Genomic DNA, 14,509 nt, shown 5'->3' with positions numbered 1-14,509 from the left:
TAAATGCTAACTTAAGAACTGAAGAACCTATAGATCTGAGGACAGTAGACAATGGTAAGCATTTTAGTTGGCACATCAACAGATTCTCCAGCCAATGAATTCTGTATATTTGTTTAGAAGAGTGGTGCATGAAGGGCAAATACAAAAAGGATTTTTTAAACTATTGTAGGAATAGTGCCTAGGGGGCCAGGCTGGCAGCCAGTCCTTCTGTGGCCTTCCCTGAGCTCCCACAAAGTCTGTGAACCTGGTGTAGGTACAGTTCTGCCTCGTGAAAACTGTGTGCTCAAGAAGCTGCAGGGACTTTAAGAAATGGAAAGGGTACCAGTGACAGATGAGGAGAAAACAATGTCTGCCAGCCTAAAATATCTTTCCTTGGGAATTTTGATGTTTTGAACTACCAGTTTGGTTCTAACGGTATGTTATTCTAGGGCTTTAAAAGAGGAGGGTCCTTATTATCGATCTTCTACAGTGGGGTTTATGGCGGAATTTTTTAAAATAATGGCCTGCATCTTTTTAGCCTAGAAAGCCAATAAGTGTACTATGAGAACACCTTCCCGAGTAACTGCATGATGAAATTCTTTATAAATCCATGGAAACACTTGAGCTTGCCATTCCATGAGGGATGCACACTCTTCTGAATTGTTTATCCTATGTGGCACTGACAAACCTAGATGCAGTCATTAATCTGGATACATATCAGTTGAAAATACTTACAACACAATTATTTTCTGTGTCAATGCTTGGTTTAAAAAACCTTTGTGTGTATCAATTTCCCTAGTAATTCTGATGGGAGGAGTTCCATTTGAACAGTATGATCAGTTTGAACGTGATGATATTGTCACAGAATCCACATAAGTCCTTTTTGCAAGATTAATGTTGAGATTCATAAGGCACCATCATGACTAACCAGTTAAAGATATTACATGAATAAGTGTTAGTGAGATTTCCTGCAGGTTTGAGATCATGACCACACAAAAAAGTAGCTGCTATTACAAGGGAAAAAGGACTTCTGTGGATTCTGGGACAATATCATCATGCTAAAACTATCATACTTTTGAAATGATTTGAAAATATGTAGACTTCAGGATGAAATGTGTACATCGTCTGGTAGCTTTGAAGTGTGTCTGGGGGTGAGGGTTAGAGGGAGACTGGAAGGGGCCTGCAGTCTGAGATCATAATGACTTCACCCTTTTGGTTGCTGCAGAACTGTCCAGCACAGCCTTTGCAAGAGCACACAAATGTAAATACCAGTGTTTCCAAGGTAGATCGACTTACTCTTATCCACTGTTGTTAATAGTATTCTTTCTATACAGATATATCAAATTACTTGAATTATTCAAGATTGGAAAATATAATTGCCACTAAAGCTGTGAACAAGCAAATATAATTTAAAACCAAAATAAAAAAAATTGTAAAAAAATGGCTACAGAGAAACCATGGAGCGTAAGGCAAGTGAAAGTGATAGACAGGAAATAGAAAAACGGTTCCTTGACCTTCTACCATCTCTGATGTTCATTTTCATCAGAAAATGAAACTTAGAAAACTGTCTGTCATAGAACAGAGGGATCTGTTGGATGGTGGGAGAATATGACAAAAATTCAGAGATGCTCTTTCCGTTCTGAGGGTGACCACTGCGAGTCCCCATCAAACAGCAGCCCTCCTTAATAAACTGGCTTCCCTCTCATGTAGCATCAGTTCTTGATTCCAAAGACCTTCACAGAACTGAATGAGCATCGCTAGCACATAAGAGTGTCTCGAGAGTGAAGAGAATGGGCCTGCGCTCCCTGCACTCTGTGCAGCACGCAGTCTGCTGTGTCCTCAGGTGTTTCCTTCTCCGCAAGCTGCTCGATGTTTTACGGAAGACGACGGCATTTCATCTGAAAGCATTTGGTAAATGTTCTTGGAGTCTAGGAGGCTGCAATTTAACAAATGGCTTCCTTGCGCAAACTAGAAGCATGGTACAGGATGATTGACAACTGTGCCAACATTTGAAAAGCAGCGAAGAGCTTTAAAATATCCAGTAGCTGAGAGCCTGACTGAAGTTAATCAGTCCTGGAAAGTGGGGTTTAAGTTAGCAATATAAGATATCTGTCTTATTACTATAATTCTTAAGAAGATTTTCTAACATGTCATTAAACAAACATACCAGAAGAATAGTTCCAAAGAACCTAGTGTTAAGATAGCAATAGAATAAAAATACATTATGGTCAGATAATAAATTCCTACTGTTTGATAAAAGACTCAGTTTCTAAAACCTTACCAAACACAGAGGCATGGCCAAGATGTTTATTTAGGAGTGATGGCATTTACATTACAGTCAAAATGGGCTCCACTTAAAATACAGCTGTCTAATTTCAGTCATACACTGCTAAAGAAAACTCATCCACAGTGCAGCTTAGCGTCTTTATCACCTGTCCACAGGTCTACTGTAGTTCTCCCCACCCCATTTCCCATGTTCTGTTCCCAACACTCTCTAAAAATAGGATCAAATTTTCTGACGTTGTGGGAAACTTACCCAAACTGGTCTTTGTCACTATAACATTTTGAAAAGTCTTCTTCAAAGCTGAACTCCTGTGCCTGTCTCTTCAGCAGAAACTCACGTGCTTAGTGATGTCATTTAAGATGACTACTGCCACCTTCCACCTTCGCTTCCATTGCTATGGATGCTTGTGAGTACATCTATGTGGTCACAGGTATGTCACTGGGAGGGGATAAATACAATGACTTTCTAAAACTAGAGACATTCTCACTGTCATTTTAAAATACCCCCTCTTTTTTTTTTTCTTTTTCCTTTTGGTCCCTACTCTGCTCCATGGCCCAATGGAAATGATGGTACTTCCTTTCAACCAATCCTCCATGAGGCTTAGTTCTTGTTTCTACCCTCCGCTCCTTCTTGTCTTTAGTTTTTACATTCAGAGCTAACCTTAAGAGTGACTTGGAGCTGGGCGGTGGTGGTGCATGCCTTGAATCCCAGCACTGGAGAGGCAGAGGCAGGATCTCTGTGATTCCAGGCCAGCCTGGTCTTCAGGAGCTAGTTCCAAGACAGATAGGACTGTTACAGAGAGAAACCTAGTTTCAAAAAACAAAAGCAAAATCAAAAGAAAAAAACAAAAAGAGTGAGTTGGTAACATTATTGAAAGGCTGTTTACTCCCGGATCACTGTATTTAGTCCCAGTGTATAAACAACGGTGGGCTTACAAAATAACAAGTTTTCAATAGATCTGACAGTATTGTCAAGTGTTAAGCATCACAAGATTACTGATCTGAATATGCAGGAGGCAGGGATTCAGACACAAAGACCATCAAGCTGGACAGACAGACAACTAAACAAACTGAATCTGTGACTAAGGAAACAACATAACTCTCCCATGGAGTACTGCATTACATAGAAACAAAGTCCCTCGACTTAGCAACTAGATCTTCATGAAGACATCCCTAAAGAGAACAGATGAAAAGAAAAGAGGAAGGCCAGATTACATTTGTAACAGTTAAGAAATTATTAAAGGAGACAATGCAGCACTTTGTTGAAAAAGATTTCTTGGAAATTGGTAAACCCTGGGTGGTAGCTAGTGGAATGTCAGGTGTCAAGAGAACATTTGCTTCCCTTCCTAAACCATGAGACTGTGATCTATTTACGGCTACACGGAAGGAATGCTATGCTTTCACTCTTGGAGGTTTGGTTTTTAAAGTTTTTAAACCAACTTTTAAAATGAAAATACTACCGAGGAGAATAGGCTCTTAGTAAAATCTGTCAGTTGTCAGTTAACACCTTAGCAGGGCACAGGATGCTGTGAGATGCCAGGAACAGACAGGAGAACTCTGCTCCTGACGAGGTGGGAGAGCACCCAATATCCGCTGCTTCACAGTTGCGCCTGGGAGTCAGCCAGAGAATCCCAGCTGGTCCCGCTTTGACAAACAATCTCCCTCTCCTCCAATCGCCTGGCATAGAGAAACACAAACAGGCCTCTGCACATTCCTCTTCTCTCAATAAGATCCGTGTGCAAGTAAATAAGGATGTAGATTACAGAAGTGAACTGAGAGTTAGTTACATCAATGCAAGTTTGATTATTCAAATAGCACCAAAAGGATGCGTCTTAGTGAAATGTGGTTCAATGAAGAAGGATGCTGTCCATTTTTTTCCCTGCTCTATACATCTCAACCTCCCTTCTACGCTCTCCTCCCACAGAAACATTCAGCGATACTTACAGTCATGGGTGTTATGAGGAACTTTCTATATTTGTTCTATGTGTTTACACGCCTATATTTAAACATAATGCATGTATGGAATCCAGTTGCTAGGCAGGCTTGCCAAGAACTATTTTCCATAGTCTAAAATACATTTGTGGCCGAGAATTAGATGATGGGCGTCCCACAAATTCTTAATAATATTAACAATAATGACAACTAGTAATAATAACAATAAGAATAGCTAACATATAGTAAGTATTCTGCATGTTCTAGATAGGGCAGGGAGCACTTTATCATCATTTTAGTTTTACAAGTAAGAATTATTTAAATGTATTATTGTAATTAGAGGAGAAAGGACACAAATAAAAGATCTCATAACTAATCCTCTCAATCTCCAAGCCCTTCTTAACATGGTCATTGTTCTCATTTAGGACATGTCCTTCTAAGCATGTCCCCAATGTACCTATAAGAACATGCAAAAATCAAACTTTCTGGCTAATTCTTGGCTCACAGTTTTCAGGGTAATCTTCCAAGTGTCTCCAATACAAGCCTTTTGGGGGCATGCTAATCTATCCTGAGTTCATATCACAGACCGGCAAGCTGTAATGTTACTGACCAACAACAAGTTAGATCTACTTTTGACTACAATAACAACAGCATGAGAAATACATCAGGTGGGCCCTTTGCACATGCTTCCATCTCCCCTCAGTTGGCCGGAGGAAGAGTTGCAGATCAGAGAACACAGAGGGCAGTTACCTACCACTGTTCCTTGTACCAGACCAACAATGGCTCTCATAGTCTACTCCATGTCGGTTAGTCCGGGATCAGACTATCATAGTAGAGCTTGTGACTGGGGTTAAAGCAATGGCCCAGTTTAGCACCTCTGGTGACAACAGTGAGGATATGTAAAAGCTGAGATATGTTTTTAAAATTTATTAGTGTGAAAGGCAGAAATCTTGAAGGCTTTCACCCCTAGATTAAGAATTTTAGCCAACCGGTAACGGCACGAAGGAGAATTAGCCTTTCCCAGGGATAAGACCCTTTATGGGTTGTCCAGTGCAGAGCGATCAACCTTGAAACCATATGTACACCAACGACAAAACATGGGGTCAGAAGGTTGTACTTATATATGTTTGTGCATATACACACTAAAACTAACAATCATAGAAAAGGCAGCTATCAACTTGAGACTGGGGGATGCATGTTAGTGGGTATAAGGAGAGCAGCTGGGAGGGACTGGAGGGAGAAAGGGGAGGGGGGTGATGTAATCCTATTTCAATTAAAACATTAAAATAAATGAGACACTTGTTCTTTCCTGTGCAAGTATGGAGACAGCGCAGCCATGGGAGACGTCAGGCACTCCTTGTATTACTTTGTTAAGGGCACTTTAATGAAGCACTGTAGACTAGCTGAAGTAAGAGAACTATGATCGTTAGACTTGTCATAGTTTTGGAGGGTAGAAAGCAATGTATTGGTCGGACTGGTTTCCTCTCAGGACCACAGAAGAGGACTTCTTCAGGTCTTCCTCCTTGTCTCACTCTCTTCTTCAGGGTCCCCACACTATATTCCCCATGTGTGTTTCTGTGCTTAGATTTTCTTTTTTACTGGTGTTCAAATAAAGATGTCACTTATACTGGTAAAATATTGAACCCTAATGGCCTCACTTTGATTTAATTACCTCTTTGGACCTTCTCTGCAAAATATGGCTCTATTATGAGGTCCTGGGTGTTAGAACTGCAACATGTGAATAGGGGCAGGGATTCGTGACACCACCTCAGGTTCAGAGTCTCAACCTTAGGACAGATGTGGCAGGGTTTTAAAAATTATTTTTTAAATAATTTGCATTTCGGTTATAGAGCAATATTGTTGTTGCTGTTGTGCATGTTTTTAGCAGACTTGAAACATTTTGTCCTAGCTTCGTGAATTTACAGGGCCAACATTAATTTAACCATTTGTTACCACAAACGACATTTACTTATTTGTTTATTTGTCATTTGCCTGTAGAGTACTTCTACACTCTCTTTTCTTTTAGTATTTTACTCTAAAAGACATGACCCTAAAGGTCATAATGAAATCCTTGATTAATCTTAAAAATTACATACAAATATCTCCTATGTCCAAGTGTAAATATTTATTACAGTAGCCCTATAATTCTTAGAAGAGTCTAATTCGTAGAGCCCATGTTTGCCATGTTTGTGTGGGAGGAGAAAGAGAAGACACAAATTCAGAGGTTTTATCTAACACCAGTTGTCAGTTTGTCTTCTACAGATCAGTTTCTCCTAGCAACGGTAAGTGAAAAGAGACCTGCCTTGTTTGGATAGCCAGAGTTTCCATTGGAGAAATAGATTACATCAAAACTCACGAATGCATTTGGCACTGTAAACAGAACAGTTTATACCCAACAAACAATGGAATCCATGAATCTAAGAGGGAGGTCTTGGCAAACAGATCTTTAGCGACTTCATTTTTTTGTTCCTTTAGAGGCCCCAAAAGAAATCAAACATTTGTGATATGATTTCATTTACTTGTATCTCAGACACAATTTTACTGCATTAGTCTAAAGTTGGCCCCCATCTAGCTTTGTCAACGTCCTATAGAAATTTTATTTTTAGTATTTTTGTGTGTTATTTTATCAAAAGATTAAAAGATGACCAAAACCATCTAGACACTTAGAATGATAAATACACTTTATTATTTTTTATAGAAAGGCACACAAAAATATTATACCTCAGTTATATCACCTGGGAGTCGGAAGACAGAACAGATAACATGACAGAGATAGGCAAAAAGGGGACAAATAAGAGCTACTTTGTTAACTAACACAAAGACAACAAAGACAGAAATCATAATGAGTACATGTAACTATGCTCTGAAATCCACAGGCAGAAAGAGTTTGCAGAAAGTACTAGAATAAAAGCAAAGCTTACAAAGACAGTTGGGAGGCATCTTCAGATACAAATAAATATGAAAAGAAGGTACACACACACGTACACATATGAATGTGTGGAGATACCATCTATGTAGATTGAATTGATAGCTTATCAGTAACCTCCAAGACAAAAAAAAATCTCTTTTATTTTTCACTCAGCTCAGGGGTGCTAAAAAGTTCAGTACCGGTTTTAATTTTCCTTTGATTCTTCATAGCAAGCCCTTGGAACATTTTTTTTTACATCAAGTTGGCAAAGTGAAAGAAAATGCGAAAGGAAGCAGAATTTGTTAAAATTAATGAAAATAGCACACTAGTAGAAGTAAGGAATTGCTGAGGCAATTGCCCTGTGGTATTTCCAGATGTTCACTGTGCATCCTGCAGTGATCCATCTCGTCCCCCATGTGCTATCGACGGTGATAGGCAGTTCCCTCAGGGTCTGATACCCTTCCATCTGCATTAAAGCCAAAGAATGCAGAGGATGCTGTGCCTAATGGCTGGGGGGTGTATGGATCACTGCCTCCTGTGACTACAAACTGTACAGGCCTAGTGTTTCTATGTGGTTTCATCTTTATAATTCCTAGGAGGTAGAAGAATACCCAGTCCATTAATAGTTGGTGGCGCATCTAACTGTCCAAAGTGAACAACAAATGAATTACTGCCTGCAACTACACTCTTGGACAGTATTATACATAAGAATTAAATAAAGAAAATGAGAGACAATTCATGTAGATAGTAGATGTTGTTCTACATAGTCTAAAGACAAACAAGATAACCACCTTGCTTACGCTTTTAAAAAGAAAGATGCAAAAGTTAACTTATATAACTTCAGCTCTAAGAGAAAGCTCTTTTTCTTCCAAATTTAGTGGAAAAGCAATAATAAGTGTATTCAACAGAGACTGTTTCAGTTATAGACAGTTAAAGGAAAAACTGCAGATTCCTCTGGAATAAATGATACATTTCTAACTTTTGGCTCTTGTAATTTTGTTTTACAATTTAACATTTAAAAATGCATCAGATTTATTTATTTTTTTACTTCATATGTATGGGGGTTTTGACTGCATGTTTTTGTGCGTTCCGTGTGTGTGTGCACAGAGATCCCCATGTGTGTGTGCACTGAGATCAGAAGAGAACATTGGATCTCCTGGAGTTGGGTGGGTGTGAGCTCCATGTGGATGCTAGGAATTAAACCTGGACCCACTACAAGAGCAACAGGTGCCCTTGACCACTCAGTCATCTCACCATCTCCTAATTGTTGTTTGTCCGTTTATTTAAGAGAAAGTTGGTGCTGTGCTATGTATCAGCACAGTTGGAAGTTGGTAGTTGGAAGCCAGAAATCCAAGGACAGCCTCAGTTACAAAGAGAGAGCCTATCTCAAAAATCCAAGGCCCAGGCTTCTAACTCAGTGACAGAGCACTGCCTGGCATTAAAGCACTAGCTCAACCCCCAAGGATCCCAGATGTGATTTTTCAGAAAGAAATAAACCAAAGATGTTTTATGTAAAAGAAAATCTAGCCGGGCAGTGGTGGTGCATGCGTTTAATCTCAGTACTTGGGAGGCAGATGCAGGCAGATCTCTGTGAGTTTGATGCCAGCCTGGTCTACAAGAGCTAGTTCCAGGACAAGCCTCAAAGCTACAGAGAAACCCTGTCTAAAAAAAAAACTAAGAGAGAGAGAGAGAGAGAGAGAGAGAGAGAGAGAGAATCTAATGATTTCTCCTTCACCAAAAATAAAATGCCTAGGACTACCCAGCCCAAGGCTATTAACAGCTTATCCATGCTCAGAGGACAGGTCTCTGCCATTCTATCCACCTGTCCTTCTATGGGACTCTGTGACAGTCCATGAGAACTGCCAGACCAGTGCACAGCACTGAGCTGCAGACACCATGAATGTTAAAGCTTCCCCTTCTTTACTATTCCTCTTTTAATAAACTCACAGGAAGCTTCACAGAATCAATTTTCTCTTTCATCTCAAATAACTCCTTTTCTGGTGAAGTGGATTGGTAACCAAATTACAATCTTTTTCCTTATTAAAGATAAAAAGACAGCGTTAAATGTTAGTGAAAAGTTAGTGTCCCAATTAGCACCCTAACACAATAAACATTACATGAGACAAGCATCGTTAAGAGAAAGAGATGGGCCTGTGGATCAATTGATACTTGTTCCGACTTCCCATCTTTAATAGTAATCCATAGGATTATTAGAATCAGATTCAAAATTGATCTTGTATGGAGCAAGGCAATGTCCTTCAACCATCATTTTTGCGTTTCATATGAATTTTAGCTTTAAAAATAATCCACTATCTGTAAGATAGACTCCTAATTCATTTGACCTATTTGTAGAACCTTAGAACAACAACACCAAAGAGAAATTTAAAAAAAAGGCAACAGAAAGAATATGACACAACAATATAGTTTCTTCGGGAGATCACATGAAAAGAGTTAGTAGCAATGACCGTGAAGGTTTAAGACATCGTAAGGTTCATTGTGTTAAGACTCTATTTGGTGTATACTGTTGAGGACAAACATATCATGGTGCCCTTATTATTTCCCCTTAAGAGAAGTTTCATAGACCTGTGATTTGTAAGGCCACATACTTAAGTTAGGGGAGGGGAAGTCTTCATCCAGTTGTTTCTGGTCCCTTTCTCAGCTTCTAACTTAAAATTTCATTTTGGAAAACGTGTTTCCTATGAAGCTTTATTGAGCTAATACAAAGATAAGAGTAGGTGTATGACAGCGTCTCGGCGTGAGCAATTCAGATCAAATTAGTGACACTTGTATCAGCTTCCCACAGTTTGATAAGGATTTCATCTGTGTGTATATTTCCTCATTGAGGAGTGAAACGGCTCTATAATGACCAGTAGAAGAATAAAGGCCACAGTCAGCTCTGCAGTAAGTTTTACATCTGAGAAGCAAGACATAAATGGAAGGACTGAGTTTAAACTAAAATAGTGGCATGAGAAAGAAATGACCATGAGAATACATCAAATTAAAATAATCATATGAATATTTAAGTCAGATGTCACCACGTTTTGCATCTAAAAGCAATATATAAGAACCCAGAACTCTTACTATGTTATAAATGATTTTTCACATGATTGCTCAGAATCAATGGCTTTGAACTTCCTTGAAATTTTAAGATCAACCAGAGAAGTCTCCCAGTAAGGACACTAACACAATAGACAATAGACGAGACAAGCAGTATCAAGAGAAAGAGATAGATAGGTCTGTGGAACAATTGATATTTGTTCTGACTTTCCATTTACGTAGCTGTTCTGCAAAATGTAGTGGTAGTCTCTCCTTGAAGAATTGTGATATTGTTTGTACAAGGGATTAGTCTGGGATACCAAGAGCTACAAAGACAAGCTAAGGCAAGATGGAGAAAAAAGCAAAAGGAAGCATTGTATGGCACGTAGCAAAGGATTAATAACTATAAAACACAACGAATACCTATGTAGAAAACAATGAATCTAAATATTTGTCAACAGAAAATGGATTATCAATATAGAAAAGGGGATACCATGAAAGTGTAAACAGCTATTAAAGATACAGGAGTTTCTTTAAATATTTTAATATCTATTAGCTAAATTAACAACACCCTTGAAGTAGAAGTAGCCTAATCCAGCCTTAAAACAAAATTAGAATTTTATTACTTTATTAATTATGTATGATAGTTATGATACAGCTTCAAAATCACTATTATGAACTTGAGTTGTCTTGTAAATACTAGTTTGTCGTAATAAGTAACTACCCAGGCTCCTAAGGCTGTAGCCTTTACAATCAAGTGAGGTGCGTGAGGACCAGGAAAATTTCACTCTCAGTGACAAGATTTTTTTTTTTCAGGTAGAGGCTTGACAGGCAATGATTAATCTCTAAGGGGAAATTTTAAGAAATATAATAAAATCTTAAGTATCACCCGCGGCACTCCCTGATAGCTTTTAAGACAACAGCCAGCTGAGGATTCCTGCCCCACCACTCCCAATTATCAGATTACCAGACCTGTTGCCATAGGTTTGTAGACACCTGCCCCACCCCCTTTTCTTTCACATATCAAGAGACTGATCAGAAAGGATGATGAAAAGCACAGTAAACTCAGAACACCTGAGAAAGAGAACAAGGAGCTGATGAAAAGGAACAATCTTGGTCTTTGTCCCTGATGATTTATAGTGCAGAAAAGGCCCTCTCAATATATAGGCCAATACCTTTAAACTTAAGCTAGCCTAATAGGCAGACTGGCTTTAATCCTGAAATCAGTACACTGGTTCATCAATGGCAAGTGAGTGCTAAAAAGCAGAAGAAACTGTCTAATCTTCAGCTGTAGTAGCAACTCTTTGAAGCAGTGTCTGCTCCTCTCCTAGCATGTATAGACTGTTCTTTCACAAAACTTTGGGAACATAGTCAAAAGCAGTAACCGTGAGTGCCTACTTTTTTTTCCCCTCAGATTCCATTTCTGTTAAGGGACCCAAAGCTAAGTCAAGGTCTTACTCTCTTGTCTTTAAGATCCTGCTGATTAAAAAGACTACTGTTGTTATTGATCTCACAAGCCACTGAGCAATTCCCATGTTTTCAACAACCAATGATGACCTTGCTCTCTACAGAATTTTTCATTCTATGTCAGAAAAATTAAGAGACCGAGAGAGACAATCATACACAAACTCCACCACTGTGATTGCAGCTTATTTATATGACTTCAGCGAGGATGAAGGGAAGATCCCATGCACAATTAAGAGGTGACTTCTTTGTTGATATTAAAAAGGAGGAAAATCAACAGGTCTAATCTATGAAAGCCTCAAAATGTATGTCAGAATAGAACAAGCCAGCAAATCAGTATCAGAATCCTGCTCTCATGAGTGCCCCTTTTAAGTTCCTGTGGGCACACACCACATACCTGTTCCCGTAAGAGTGTCATTGTCATACAAGCATGCCTACCTATTTCCCCTACTACTCTTTCTTTACTCTAATCTGCTCATAATTCTGAAAATCTCAACACACACACACACACACACACACACACACACACTATTGAATGTTTTCTTCCAAAGTCATCAACACTCTGTGGTCAACCCTGTTAGAAGTTTTTAGTCTTCTCAGTTATCTGTATTAGTATCATTTTTCTCCGTTCTCCTTCCTAAAGACACTCTTTCCATTGACTTTGATGGCTCCACAATCTCTCCTTTTCCGTTCCATACCATTTCATTCCTTTACAATTTCTCCTTCCTGTCTCTAATTTCTAAACCTTGCAGCTCAAGAGTCTACGTTAGTGTTTTGTTAGTATTTTTCCCTTCTCTGTGTCTACACCCCAGGATAATTTCTTACAATTCTGTGGGGTTTTTTTTTTGTTTTTGTTTTTAAAGATTTATTTATTTATTTATTTATTTATTAAAGATTTCTGTCTCTTCCCCACCGCCGCCTCCCCTTTCCCTCCCCCTTCCCCAATCAAGTCCCCCTCCCTGGTCAGCCCAAAGAGCAATCAGGGTTCCCTGCCCTGTGGGAAGTCCAAGGACCACCCACCTCCATCCAGGTCTAGTAAGGTGAGCATCCAAACTGCCTAGGCTCCCACAAAACCAACAGGTGAAGTAGGATCAAAAACCCATTGCCATTGTTCTTGGGGTCTCAGTAGTCCTCATTGTCCACTATGTTCAGCGAGACGACAATTCTGTGTTTTTAAAACTCTCTATGTGTTCAAAGTTTCTACCATTTTAAACACCCACCCCCAAATAACTGTCTTGCATTTTTGACTCCTTAACCAACGTGTCTACTTGAGTGTTTAATGTAGAAGGCATCTTAAGTTCAAAACATGCTCCGTTTTACAAAATTATTCTCTGAGCTTTCTCATTTTAGATGTGCCAATCTAATCTTACTCACTCTGGCCAACAAACTTAGATTCACTCTTGATCTCTCATTGCTTTATATTACTTCCATTCTGCCCAGATTCATGGTTAGTGCTATCTTTAAAAATGTACTCATAGTCTACTAATTTATCAGAATTTCCACTGTCTCCCTCTTTATCTAAAACTTCACCATCTTGCATCTAGACAGCTGATTCAGCCTTCTAGCTGATTTTGTTAGTTTCATTCTTAGTTCCCTGCTTCCTCTAGTGTGATCTTTTTAAACTTATGTCAGTTTTGTGGTACCTTTAGCATATAATAGAATGTCTCTGATGTCTATGAGCAGATTGCAATTGCCTAATACAATAATATCTAAAATTCACTTGAACCAAGAAAGCAACAATGGAAAACAAAGAGTACATAATATGCACTTAACTACTGTAGCATATGACAAAAGACTATATGCCAATTCTGAAAGCTCTTGTATTTACAAACTGTTATCTCTTTACTGATTTCCAAAATCTTTGTTTTGAATTTCTTTTTTTTTGTCACCTGAAATTCTTATTTTAAAATCCTATCTCTCAAGGTGGTATGACCATCTCAGTGGTCCTGTAAGACTTAATTCGTTCACAAGTAAAAATTTTCATAAATGAGAATCTAAAGGGCTGACTCATTGCTTCATGTTATACCATCAAAAAAACAAGGCACATTATCATTATGAACCAGAAAGCTTTTTTTTTCTTATCTCTCTGCAGCTACCTTGATTTGAAGATCTCCAAAGCTCTCAGAAAGAAGTCTCTGTTGGTTTTGAGATACTCAGTTGGTAGCATTTTGTTAAAATGTGCCACATGGACTAACACAGATAACAGGATTCAAAGTTCTCTAAGATGCCATTTGAAGAAATCATAGGCCAACATGGGCTATAGGGTTTGCCAAAGAAAATGGCTTTCAATCTCAGGAATACATGGGGCAGGCTTTAGTGTTCCACCAGGTGAAGGAAATATCCAGCCTAACTTGATGGTGCTCAGCCTCTATTCCTTTTAGTGCTGTGAAGCCTCTCAGGCCACATTACTAGATCTGGCTTCTATACTTAGTGTCATGTGCCCAACATCATGTCTAGTATTCTTCCTTTGCCTTCATATTTTTCTTCACCCCAATCGTTTGTATCATGGTGTACTTGCTTTTGGGACTTCTGTCATCCCTATGACTTTTATTCCATTGTGTTGCCTTGTAGTCAGCAAACTCATGGCCTTAGATATGAGCAGCTCCCTCCCCTAGTCTCAGCTCTGCAGAAGACAGCCAATATTTCTGTCCTGCTTGGTAGCAGAATGAAGCATCAGACTGCTCTACTTATAATTCATACTATGCGGACAGTTACTACAGTTGAATTAATGTGCTTTGCAGGAGAATGGCAGCCAGACCATAAAAATATAATATGCATAAAAAGCTTAACAGTGAATACCTCTTTAGCACTTCTGATGTTCCAGTAAATGCATTCCATATGTAAAAGCGCGCGCGCGTGCGTGCGTGTGTGTGTGTGTGTGTGTGTGTGTGTGTGTGTGTGTGTGAG

At 39.0% G+C, this 14,509-nt stretch overlaps 1 pseudogene; it reads left to right on the top strand.

Moving 5' to 3' along the window:
• Positions 1-345: 345 nt before the first annotated feature.
• On the top strand, positions 346-855 carry LOC126500237 (UDP-N-acetylglucosamine transporter-like; annotated as a pseudogene).
• Positions 856-14,509: the final 13,654 nt, after the last annotated feature.

The sequence above is a fragment of the Alexandromys fortis genome, unplaced genomic scaffold (assembly GCF_014885135.2).
Source record: "Alexandromys fortis isolate MF-2015 unplaced genomic scaffold, M_Fortis_MF-2015_v1.1 scaffold_33, whole genome shotgun sequence".
In the NCBI taxonomy this organism is placed as follows: Eukaryota; Metazoa; Chordata; class Mammalia; order Rodentia; family Cricetidae; genus Alexandromys; species Alexandromys fortis.
Note: the sequence above shows the minus strand (reverse complement) of the source record. Positions and strands in the feature narration are given on the sequence as shown.